The sequence below is a fragment of the Girardinichthys multiradiatus genome, chromosome 15, assembly GCF_021462225.1.
Source record: "Girardinichthys multiradiatus isolate DD_20200921_A chromosome 15, DD_fGirMul_XY1, whole genome shotgun sequence".
NCBI classification, from domain to species: domain Eukaryota; kingdom Metazoa; phylum Chordata; class Actinopteri; order Cyprinodontiformes; family Goodeidae; genus Girardinichthys; species Girardinichthys multiradiatus.
This window is the reverse complement of record NC_061808.1, coordinates 30,520,115-30,533,676: the sequence shown is the minus strand read 5'-3', so window position 1 is coordinate 30,533,676 and position 13,562 is coordinate 30,520,115.

Genomic DNA, 13,562 nt, shown 5'->3' with positions numbered 1-13,562 from the left:
CAGCGGCCCTCCTCACCGCTCAGTGACACAATGTCCGGCTATGCTGAGGAACGAGGTAAAGTTGGAGGAGCAGCACATAGATATCCGACCGACTCACAGTGTGAGGGAAGTGATGCCCCAGCTGGCTGCTGAGGCTGGCTTCTCCCAGGGGTTGTCCTGGCTGAGGGGCTGTTTGCGCCATGATCGCCATTTCGGCGGGACGGAGCTGACGTAATGTGACACACCGTGACAGGGCGCAAACAATGATGATGGCGCCCATGGACAGCCGGCTACGGTAAACATTAACACAACCAAGTTCAGTGGCAAGACACTGTGGGAAGTGTTCATTGCCCAGTTTGCACTTTTAGCTGTTGCCGCTGGCTGGTCTGAGGAACATAAAGCACTGCAATGAGCTCTGTGCCTGTGTGAGGATGCAGCGACATGCCTGCTGCTACTGAGTGAAAGAGAGAGGAGAGACTATACTGCTCTAGTTGGGACACTTCAGAGACGGTTTGGGCAGTATAACCAACCTGTACTACTGAGGTCAGAGTTTCACAACAGACGGAAACCACCTGGAGAGCCGCTGCACAGGGCTGGGGGGAAAGCTCGAGATGATCCAGACGGCTGCCCTTCAGTCACCTCCTCCTTGCGCTGGACCTCGCTGCCGATCACAAAGCTGGTGGAGATGTGGACAGGCTGGACATCTCATCAGACTGCTTCCAAGGTTTACAGTGGCGCAGGGAAACTGTCAGGGGCCCATGCAGGTGGGAGTACATGAGCCGTGAAGACTGACAGCCCCACACCAACCCCATCATCACTGGGCGTTGTCGTTGCTGTAGGTTGGACCCGGGTTGGTGACTTTTGCCACGTTCCGGTGATGGTTGGTGGGGTATCCTGCACAGCACTCCTCGACACAGGGTCCAACGCAACACTGGTCTGACCTGACATCATTCTGGCTGGTACTCCCATGCAAACAACCGATGTGCTGCTTGAGACAGTGACTGGTGCCCCCATAAAAAGGAGGGGGATGTTTCAGTTTAAGGTTGAGGACCTGACCATGCCTTTTGCAGCCTGGGTGGCTGACGTCCAGGTTGGGGCTGAACGTTTTGCGAGCCATTGGTGGGGTGCTGGAAAAAGCTGTCTATTACTTACGGGAGGAGAGAGGGTCCTGTTAAAGTGTGCCCTCGTCATCTCCCTCTGGCTCATCAGGAGGCTGCTGACTGAGAACTGTGTGAGATGCTAAAGATGGGCATCATAGAGCCATCTGAGAGCCCCTGGGCATCTGCTGTGGTGATGGTGCACAAGAAGAACAGTTCACGTATGCGTTTCTGCCTGAATTACAGGCCACTTAATAAAGTTACTAAAAAAGACACTTACCCCCTTCGCAGAATCGATGAGTCTCTCGACCTGGTGGCAGGGTCTTCTTGGTTCTCCAACCTGGACTTGCCAAGTGGTTACTGGCAGGAGCCACTGTCCCCAGATTCCAGACCAAAGATGGCCTTTTGCACGAACAGGGGACTGTGGCAATTCAGGGTCCTGAGGTTTGGTCTGTGTAATGCCCCGGCCACCTTTAAGAGACTTATGGACGGTGCGTTGGCTGGTGTCCCAACACAGCAGTGTCTGGTCTACCTGGATGACCTCCTGGTGCATGGGACCTCTTTTGAAACCACCTTGGATACCCTGAGACAGGTGATGGAGAGGGTGAGGGCCACAGGCCTTAAGCTACACCCGGACAGGTGCCACTTCATGAGGAGGGACGTGGAGTTCCTTGGTCACAAGTTGGGTAGGGAGGGCATCAGCACTTTGAAGGAAAAAGTGCGGACCATTAAGGATTGGCCCACTCCTGAGGGCCAAGTGCAACTAAAACGCTTCCTGGAACTGGCATCATATTACAGGAGGTTCGTGAAAGGCTGCACCACTCTTTTGCCTGCTACAGAAGGACTGTGACTTCGGCTGGACCCAGGACTGTCAGCAGGCATTTGACACCCTACGCAGATCCCTGACAGAATCCCCAATCCTTGCCCTATCTGACACCACTCTACCATTTGTCCTGGACACGGATGCCATTAATGTGGGGCTGGGAGCTGTGTTGTCGCAAGTCGGACCTGAGGGTGAGAAGTTGGTGACGTACTTCAGCCGGGTCCTGAATAAGAGTAAACGACATTATTGTGTCACACTGCGGGAGCTCCTGGCTGTGGTGAGACACTTATCATCAGGACTGATCATGCTGCCCTCCAGTGGCTGATGTCATTCAGAGAACCAGAGGGGCCAGTGGCTCGCTGGCTGAGGAGCTTCAGACCTTTAATTTCACTGTGGAGTACAGAGCAGCGGCACATCATTTGAATGCGGATGCACTATCCCACCACCCATCTGCTGCAACAGGCTGCCGCTATTGTGAGAAACGAAAAGAGAAAGAAGGCGAACTCACAGCAACAGATAATCCCACACAGCTACCCTGCAGGACACTCCTGGTGGTGGACACAGCAGAATGGAGGGCCCTGCAGGAGCAAGACACTGATCTGCTGCCAGTATTACAGTGGCTTGAGAGTGAACAGCAACCTAACTGGGAGGTTGTTACCGGGCTCTCTATCACCACCAAGGGCCTGTGGGTCAAGTTCGATGGTCTCAGGTTGGACAGGGGAGTGCTGCAGCGTGGCTGGAAAGATCCTGCCACTGGTGAAGAGAGATGGCAAGTTGTGCTGCCCAGGTCGCTAAGGCTGGCTGTGCTGGAAGCCTGTCATGGGAGTAGAGGCTCTGGCCACTTTGATGTGACAAAGACCCTTCGCCGCCTGCGCCAGCGTTAGTGTTGGGGTTAGCAGCGTAGAGATACGGAGGATTCCTGTCGCAGCTGTGACTCCTGTGCCGCCCACAGAGGTCTGCCGGACCAGTCCCGTCCCCCACTTCAGCAGCAATGGGCAGGCGCTCCGATGGAGCGAGTGGCTGTGGAGATCATGGAGCCATTTCCCTGTACTGATAAGGGAAACCGCTATGTTGTTGCTGTTATGGACTATTTTACCAAGTGGCCGGAAGCATACGACGTCCCAGACCAGGAGGCGGAGACGGTGGCCAACGAATTAGTGGAGGGGATGTTCAGCCAGTTTGGAACAGCAGGGGTCCTTCACAGTGACCAAGGCCAGAATTTTGAGTCCAGTGTGCAGCTATATGCGAGCGCCTTGAAATTCACAAGACCCACACCACTCCACCCCCTGAGTGATGGCCTGGTAGGAAGGTTTAATAGGAGACTGGGCCAGCAGTGAGCCATCATCACGTCAGAACATTAGCGTGACTGGGTAACTCACCTTCCACTCATCCTCATGGATTACAGGTCGGCAGTCCGGGACTCCACCCAGTGTACGCCTGCCCTGCTCATGTTGGGGAGAGAACCAAGGACCCCTGCTAAACTGGCTTTTGGGAAGCCTCCTGATGCTTCAGATGCACCACCAGGTCAAAGCTATGCGAGGAAGCTGCAGGACTGACTGGAGTCGGCGCATTCGTATGCTCAGGACTAGCTGGCGAAGGCAGGGCTGTGTCAAAAGAAGAACTACGACCTGACTAAGAAAGGGAGACAGTTCCGTGCGGGAGACCTGGTGTGGGTCTACACCCCGAAGAGGAAAAAAGGACGGTGTCCTAAGCTGGACAGCAACTGGGTTGGACCCTGTAGTGTCCTGAAACGAGTTGGGGAAGTGGTTTATAGAGCACAGTTCCCACCTAGAGGCAGGAAAGTGGTCCTGCACAGAGACAGGTTGGCTCCTTTTAGAGGCCATGCAATTCCCCCTTAGCTCTAGGGAGGAGGGTTGCTGCTGGCGGGAGCTAGAGTGAGCAGGTGTACCCTGTGAGAGCTGTTGTGTTATGCACAGTGTTGATTGCAAAACTCTTGTCTGGTGCTTGGGTGACATGGCGGAACATTACACTGGTGTCAGAAGCTTAAACAACAAATTACGCCTAGACCTATTGGTAGCGGCCCTTCTCACAGCTCAGTGACATGAAGTCTGACTATGCTGAGGAATGAGGTAAAGTTGGAGGAGCAGCAGATAGATATCCGACCCACTCACAATGTGACTCAAATAAACAGTGTTGATAGCAAAATTCCTGTCTGGTGCTTAGATGACATAGCGTAACGTTACAATATTATTTTCCTCCAGCCTTGGACTTACACATCTGTTAAAAAGATTTTTTTTAAATATATTAAAATAGTCATTTTTTTACAGACATTGACCTTAAATTGACCTCACTGCTGAGACTGAAGATCTTATTTTCTGATTTTTCAAACTATTTTTAGCTAGAGTATATTGACTTATAAAACAGATATATAAAGATATAGATATATAAAACAGGTGACTGACTTTAAAGCAAATAGCCAACAAGAAAACCTCAGAGCAGTAAACCTCAGAGCAGCAAAAAAGAAACACCGATGACTACAAATCAAAACATAACTTTCTTGATGAAAAGATATATCCCATTTTATTCTATTATTTAGTCTAAGGCTTGTTTTCCAAATACAAATTTACTATAAGTGTTATGATTCTGTACTGGTTGTCTCTTTCTGCCTGCTCTGTGCTGCAGCTTTTAGGATGATTGGTTTCACCTGCTCCTTCCCAGCCAGCTCCCTACATACTCCTCATCTGCTCCACCTGTGCTTCTGCCTTTATATACAGCTCTCTGACAGACAACCAGTGCCAGATTATCGAAAGCCGTGTGTGAGACCATGTATCAACTACAGAGGCCTTAATGATATAACTGTAAAGAACCGTTATTGTCTTCCACTAATGAACTCTGCTTTTGACCTTATCCAGGGGGCGAAGTACTTCACTAAACTGGATCTCCAGAATGCCTATCACCTTGTCCGCATCAGTAAGGGGGATGAATGGAAGACCGCATTCAACACTCCAACTGGACATTATGAATATCTAGTCTTGCCATTTGGGTTTGACTAACGCTCCAGGAGTTTTTCAGGCGTTAGTCAACGTCCCACAAGCTTCACCATAAGCTACATGTCCAATCTGTTCTCCTTTGTCTCCTCCAGAATCACCTTTTTGTAAAGGCAGAGAACTACTTGTACTTCTTCTTTGGGTTTTGTTATTTCATCTAACCAAGTCACCATAGACCCCATCAAAACCATAGCCGTTTCTGAGTGGCCCACTCCATCAGACCACAAACAACTTCAAAGGTTTCTGGGTTTTGGAAATTTTTACCGCCGCTTCATCCGAAATTACAGTCAGGTTGCCTCTCCTTTCCAAGCACTTACATTTTCTAAGGTCCGTTTTGAGTGGAACAACCAAGCCGAAAGAGCATTCACCAGATTAAAGTCTCTGTTTACCACAGCACCTGTTGTGCGCATTCCTGACCCTGAAAGACAGTTACTTGTGGAGGTCGATGCCTCTAATACTGGGGTAGAAGCTGTTCTCACCCAAAGATCCACGGATGGTTGTGTTCATCCTTGTGCTTCTTTATCAAGGACTTTATGTACAGCAGAGCGTAACTATGACGTGGGGCATTGTGAACTGCTTGCTGTCAAGCTTGCTTTGGAGGAATGGAGGCACTGGCTAGAAGGAGCAAAGGAACCATTGATTGTTTGGACAGATCACAAGAACCTGGAGTACCTCAAGTCGGCCAAGAGACTCAACCCCTGACAAGCCAGGTGAGCCTTATTTTTTGGACGTTTTAACTTCTCAACCTGGGACCATGAACATCAAACCTGATGCACTTTCGAGAATTCATGAAAAGTCTGATTCTGCGACCAGTGGTGCGGTAGACTTCTTCCTCCCAGATTCTGTAAGACTTTCTGTCACAATGCTGGATCTGGAGTGTTGGGACCCCAGCCATGGGTTACAACATTGAAGGCCAGTAAGAACATTTCTGGAACTTTCAAAATAAATCGCATTAACCTACTCCTAGCACAGCCAGGAACACGTGTAACAGCTCCTGTGATGTCACTTTTTGAATAAAAACCCCACTTTGCAACAAACTGACATCTTCCACGAGGTCCCCAGCAAAGCTGGAAGGAGAGACACAGCGCGCTAATGTCTCTTTGCTGGCAAACAGATAGAACTCTTCAAACTGGATCCAAGAGTGTGATACGATCACGCAATCATATGCATTAAATTAAGTAGGAATGAATTGCTGTTTGTGTATTCGGTATTCATTCATGAACGGGGGTAATTAAGGTGCAAGTGTGGCTTGACTTTTCTCTCTGAGGTCTACAGAAGCAAACTGTGTTCCAGGGAGTTCCCAGTAGAGACCCTGTCTCTACAACGCCGAGTGGAGCAGTTTTTCCCGGTCTGAAGGAAGGACAACGGGACCGCGTCACCATGGCTACAGCAGTAACGTGCAGTTCAGCTGGGCCGGCAGAATGAGCCGCCCCACCCCACAGCTACAGAGGTTAGCTGTAAGTTAACCCTTTGTTCATTGTGGATGATTTCCTCAACTTCGTTGCCCTGGACAAGTTTTCCTCAGCATGGTTCATGTAAGAGGTAGTGTTTGGGCGGAGAGTTTAGCTTAGAATGAAATAATCTAAACATTTTTTGTTTTATGACGTTTGGTTTTGTTTGTTTTGAACACACAGTTATCTTAGCGCTAGCAGATAAGCTGTTAAGCACATGTGCTCTGTGTTTGTTTTTTTAAAGTTAAGACAAACTTTATTCAAAGGGTAATTTTAAACACAGAAGATCAACCATAACATGCCATCCACGCTTATGCATTTCAACCCTTTTGTTAGTGGTGTTTTAAAGGTATGTGATGATAAGCTACACCTTTCTTTTGTTAGGTCCAACCGCTAACAGCTAAGAACACAGGCTTGCCTACTTTGAGTTAGCTAAAGATCATTTACCCAAAAATGTTGTTAGTTTTCAATCTAGCAATTAATATTTCCCTAAATGTTATTTTACTAAATTGATAACTAAGTAAACACCATTAAGCCCCATTTATCCAGAAAGGTTTAGTTCTTCTTCAAAATAATATTTCCTTAAATATTATTTTACTATTTCCTTTAATAATATTTCTTTAACATAACCTTTAGTCTTCCTTATTCTTTCATTTTGCTTGGTAGTTTAGTTTTACCATAGTAAAGAGTTTGTTGATTGAAATATGTTTGACCTTGAGTTGACTTATTTTTATTTATAAATTTTAGTATTTTAAGAAATTGTGTGAATTCATTCTGTGTGTGTACAGAGTTTTGCTGTTCAATAATGCCAGAGCTTGGCTCGTCCCTTTCAATTTTGTCCTAATACCACGACCTTATTGGGTTGGTATTCACAGGAAAACCCTTAACAGACCGAAATATTATTAATATTAAAGTATTAATATAAAACAATATATTCATAATCACAACAGGAGAAAGAGGAACTTTTTGTTGGGGGGCCTTTCATAGGTCACAAAATTAAATGGAACGTCTCAAAGTCTGTCTTGAATGAGCTGCTCTTGACTCTCACAATAATATTGCAGGTGTAATAACGGCACAAATATCCAGAACCGAGGTGCTGCACGCAGCACGTCTACAATTGTTTTCCTCGATTTCCGGGTCTGTGCTCTGTCCATTTCTATCCTATGGGAGCCATGATCGTCACCCGCGTGGCGTTGTTTACAAGTAATAGTTCACTTGCAAAAAGTACAATGTGAAAACAAACCGCACCTAATGAAAAAAATAAAGTTAGCTTTTGGTCCGGACCAAACAACAGGACCAAAGGACTTTCCTGGTATGAATACACCCTAAGAGATAAAATGTTAGGAGTAAAAGAATGCAAGCAAGCAGGGAGCTTAGGAGAAAAGCGTCTGAGCAGGCAGAGAGGCGGAAGAAAGCCCTCTGCCTAACCCTGGTTCCGTCTGCCAGAATCTGCCTCTGCGTTCATGACTTTGCTTCTGTGCCCTGACCAACGATTCAAGCCTCTCCCTCGGATCCTGTCGCCTGATTCTGTCCTCCCAGCTCTGACCCTGTTTCTGTTTCCTGACCACCGCATTCTGCACAATCACTGGGTTTGCAAACCCGATAACCCGTGTGACGCAAACCCGCTGTCACCATACGACCACACTGAGGAGCCGGAATTCAGTTTCTCATGGATTCTAAAAAGGTTTGTGGCTTTATCTCTGAATTTGACATTATTCTTAGTTCTCTGCTCAACCACTTACCAATCTGTCTGCCCTCAGAGGTTCCTGTGCCTATCGCTGGTGGTTTCCTGCCGAACGCCTTCCAGAGATCTCAAATCTTTTGAATCTTATCAGTTGTGTCACGCTGAAATTTCGGGTCCTTTGAACTACCTGTTATGATAAGAAACAAAGACTCTGAATCAAGTTTGTTTACATAGGTATAATGCAGAAAAGTACGTTTGAATGTCTAAAAAAAGCCCAAAATCAGTATTTTATAATTATTGTTATTTAATATTATAACCATATTTTTTTTTTTTACATGGTGGTTCACACTTCTATTTAATTGCAGCCCCCATCAGATTTTAGCCTGAACGGTTCACAACCCCGAAGCAACCTGCATGCACAGAGGGAAAATATAGACGTGACACAGCAGCTCACTGTTTATGGAAGTAAAAATGGATGTCGGCGTCTGTGTAGTAGTAGAGTAGTTGAGCAAAGGGATCTAATTATATTATGACCAAATCATAACATGACAAAAAAAGGTAAGAAAAAGAAAGCACAACTATTAACGATGGCCTATGTGGAGGAGTGACTGCTACTTTTGTAAAGATGTCTGTGTGGATGCGTTGTCGGAGCCAGGACAATGACGTGAAAGTTGGATGCAGACACTTTGAAAACAATTGGATAAGTATCCAATTTAGTACGATATATGGAAGCAGTGCCATCTTTAACCCCAGGCTACCATTGGAAAATCATCCTCCAGCACACCTGATGTAGTTTCTGGACACAGGTCAATAAACGGAAATCCTCTCTGGCTTTGATTGCTGGTGGGTTTTAAAAACTTCTTTGATTACTTCTAAACATATATTATAACACATTATAATTACTAGTTTTAAAGCAATGGCAGTTCATATGCAAAGTCCCATTGCTGTTGTGCCTGTTTACTTTGTTTTTGAATGAGACATGACTTTTACATCTCTCAATAAATGGATTATTCATGCTCTATACTTGGAAAGATTAACTGGAAAATCCTGCAGCTTTTACACATATAAAATAATGTATTTACTTAAAAACTGTTTTGATCAAATTCTGCTCCAAGTAATGCAAGATTTTTTTATTTATTTAACAAGCTGTGCTACTCTCAATCTGACACTTTAACAAATCTTTCTTACATAATTTCTATGACAAGCCCCATTTTTTTTGCTTCTGTAATTGACAGAAGGAAAATGAGTGCATTTTGAAGCCATCCATCAGAAAAACACTAAACACCTGTTAGCAGGAATTCTACATCCTTTAAATATAAATGTGTTTGATTGATGCGACTGTAATCCAAGGATTACTATGATTACAGTTATTAAACTTGCAGAATAATGAGTTATGGAAATTCAATCTCATGAAAGCTTCAGGAGCCTGCCCATCAAACATCATTTATAATCGGCTCCTTAGTACACAGATCAGATAGATCGGCTCCCCGCACACTGCCGTCCCACATGGCTAATATTTGGCATGTAGCAACAGAGTGACAGGAGGTAAATTAGAGGATTGACATATTGACATGAATATTTGCAGGAATAATTGGAGAAAGCCCCATGGCTTAAAGGGATAATTACAATAATCTTCACATGTGGCATCAAGTAACATAACCAGGCCAACCCTTGGAACCCAGTGTTATGCCTGCATTACCTATAACTGTTACAGAAAACATTTTAGCATGTTTGGATTAGAGCTGCTAACTCTTAATTCTGAAATTTGCTTGCCAAAAAACTGAATCCGGTATTATGTATTTCAAACCTCGCCATTACATTAGAAAAGACTATTTAATATGTTTCTTCTCCTATTGATATACCTTGCCAATCGATAGTATTAATTTTTGGAAAGTTGATGTCATATTTATGAGCTGGAACAGCAAACAGCTTTAGGTTGATGTTATACGACTTATAGTTGGTCATCTCTTCATTATTTCAGTTTGAACATTTCTGAAGTACATACAACAGGTTTGAAAATCTAGGTTTTTTGAAATTTTATGATGGACATGTTTTTCTTTAGGCTCTAGCTGAACTACTCTAGATAGTTCAAAAAAAATATACACAATATTCCATAAGTTTAAACTAAAATCTTTAACACTTGCACCAAAATTCCAACAAAACTGCTAAAATACCATTGTTACCCCTCATTCACACAGACTTCATCATCTTTGAGTTTTGCTTGCAAACAGAAGCTATCCTAGTCAATGCGGTGTTACAAACTGCAGCCTGACGGAGAGCTGTCCTCCATCAGAGATACGGATCGACTCTATTTTTGAGAGAGCACACGTGTGAATTTTTAAATGGGGGTAAAATTCTTTAATGCGACATATAACAGAGTAGATACAGAATGTAGTGAGTGGGGTTAGGCCTGGTGGGAATGTGGTCTATATTAATGACACATCATTCAGAGTGACAACCATCTAGCCGAGGCTAAAGGGTTCTCTTGGCCTTTTTTTTTTGCTTTTGTTGACATTGGGTAAAACATTTTCACAGCACATATTTGAAGTTTAATGGAAATGGCCCAGTTGATAGACACAAAGAGAGACAGATGTGGAAAATCCATAAGAATGAGTCTACTGTTGTTGTGGTTTCTAGCACAGAAAGCTATATAGCCCACAGCTGAAACAGTCCAGGTTTTTAAAAATCTCCACTTTAGAAAGACGAAACTTAAAATTCAGGAGGTTTTCTGACCTTAAGAGAGTTTCCATGTTGACCGACATGACCCCTGCCTCTGTCTTAGCCGACATCAGCATTTTAAAACAACTCAAACTGGAAATGTTAATGATAATGGCATATAATGCTATGTTAGCGAATATTAACAAATTACAACTTGACATGAGAACATTGTTACATTTGGTACTGTTTTCTTTCAGATGAAAGAAAACAGTACCAAATGTGGAGTTGTGAAGACTGTGAGCTGTCAGCTGACCAACAGTGCTAAATAACAGGTGTGGAGGGGCAGTGCAGCATTGCTTCAAGTTTCAAGCAGCTGGAGAAAACTCCGGTCACTCCACCAGTTTCTCCCTTATCTCACGTAAATGAATTTAAACTGTAGGAACAGTCCCAGAAAAGTTTGGTCATTTTTAAATAGTATCTTTTGAAAACCTTGGTATACCTCAATACCAGCCTGTACCTAAGGCCAACACACTGGTGTTCTACACTGTCTGTTTAGAAAAGCTACACTGACCATCAAATCATTCTTTAGCTTTAAACTTGGCTAAACAGCACAGTAATGGCCAAAATGTGTTACCTGCTACATCCATCTTTTCTTATGTTGTATATTGCTTCAGTGCTGTAAAAAAAAAACATTTGCCCCCTCACAAATTTCTTGTTTTTGTTTTTAGATTACATTCCAATGATATTTTTATCTATTTCAAATTTGACTTCTTTCTGACTGATTGTTGTACTATTTTAATACAGGGATGTTTTATTTAGTTTTTAGGTCAAGTTGATTTTATTATTGTATTCTGTAATTGCTTTTCCTTTAAATTGTGAACAGCACTTTGGTCCTGCTGGTATGATAGAGATCATCAATATTAGACAGAGATAATCTGAGCAAATACAAAAAAACTGTATTCAAATAACAATTTAATTTATTAATGGAAAAAAGCTACAAAAACCAACATGACGCTATGTGAAATTAGGATTTCCCTCCTTGTTAAATCATGACATGACAAGAAGAGTGGGCAACGATGCCACCATAGCAATGTGGTAAAACTCATAGCCAGTTCTCACAATTGCTTGTTTACAAGGCTGGCACAATCAGTTATCAGGTTTAGGAATAGTTTTTTACATAGGGCTAGGTTGGTATAAATGAAGTCATCACTTAAAAACTGCATTTTGTATTTATTCAGGTTATCTTTGATATTAAATTTGTTTCATAATCTGAAACATTTTGTATTTTCTCTGTAATTTGAAATCTAGAAGATAAATTCAAATACGATGATAACTGTTGTAACTCAGATAGCAGATAGGGTATAATTCTCTTGACCATTTCTCTGACTCTAAACGCGAAATATTTTCATTGTGTTTGCTTCTTCACCTCCATAAAACAGTTTTCTTTTTTACATTTCTGGCACCACACAGACAAAAATAGATGTGCTCCTGATGACAAAGTAATCATTTTCAAACTCCAAAAAATAGAGAGAGTGTCACTACGTGGTGCCAGTCTGCATGCAAATTCAACTTCATTAGTTTTCAGAGATCAGGAGATGGAGGTGAGGGTACAGTGTTATATCACCACTGAAGGCTCATGACAGCCCTATTTCCTTTGAGACTCTCTTCTTTCTTTCTCTGTCTTCTATTATATTAAACAAAATCAATTATCCCAAAGGCAGCACACTGCTATATTAGGAAGCTGGGTGGGCATCTTTAAACAGAGTGGGCTGCCTGCACGAATCTAAACACGCCGTGTGCCATTACAATGATGAGGACATTAAAATCCTGTAATTGAGACACACAACATTATGATTACACACTGATTGAACGTAATTAGTAGTGGCTTTCACTTTGTTTGCTTGATTCCATTAATTAAAGACTTTTTTTTCCTTATTTTCACTTTGTTGGGATAGATCCAAATTATGCTAAATCTCTGTTTCATGAGTAATTAGTCGGGTAAGGCCTGGTAAGATAATTAATCGTCCAAAAGTGTGCTGCGGGCGCTTCTGGCCTCCCTCCTCACACTGGCTCACTGGCTGTGAAAAAAAACCAGAGTTCAAGTGTTTAATCCACAAAGAAAGACTAAGAAATAGATGTTTTCTTGCGCATTAATTTTTTAATAGCAGGGACTTGCAAAAGTATCCCAACATTTTAAATTTTCACATTTTATGATGCATTTTATTGGGATTTTAAATGGTAGACCAACAGATATTAGTAGAGAATTGTAATGTGACAGAAAAATATTTTTCTTTTTGGAATTTTTGTGGAAAAAAAGTGAAAGGAGTGGGTTGCTTCTGCATTTACCCCCCACACCTTCCCTGATACCAATAAATGCAATCCAGTGCAACCATCTACCATTATAAATCCCATATTAGTAAATACATTACAGCCCGTGTTTATTTTGATATCAGTATAACTTAAACTATTCTGTGAATACATCAGAGGTTTGTTAGAGAACAGTAGTGAACAAAGAGCATAATTAAGAACAAGGAACAAAGCAGACAGGTCGGAATAAAGCCATGGAGAAGAACAATTGTTGGAGCACTGTTCATCTGGAAATAGAGTATGGCACAACTGGAAACCTATGGTAACCCTTTAGGAGCCATAAAGATCAATTACTCAACAGTCTGTTGACAGAAAAATTAGTCATATACAGGTCCTTCTCAAAATATTAGCATATTGTGATAAAGTTCATTATTTTCCATAATGTCATGATGGAAATTTAACATTCATATATTTTAGATTCATTGCAGACTAACTGAAATATTTCAGGTCTTTTATTGTCTTAATACGGATGATTTTGGCATACAGCTCATGAAA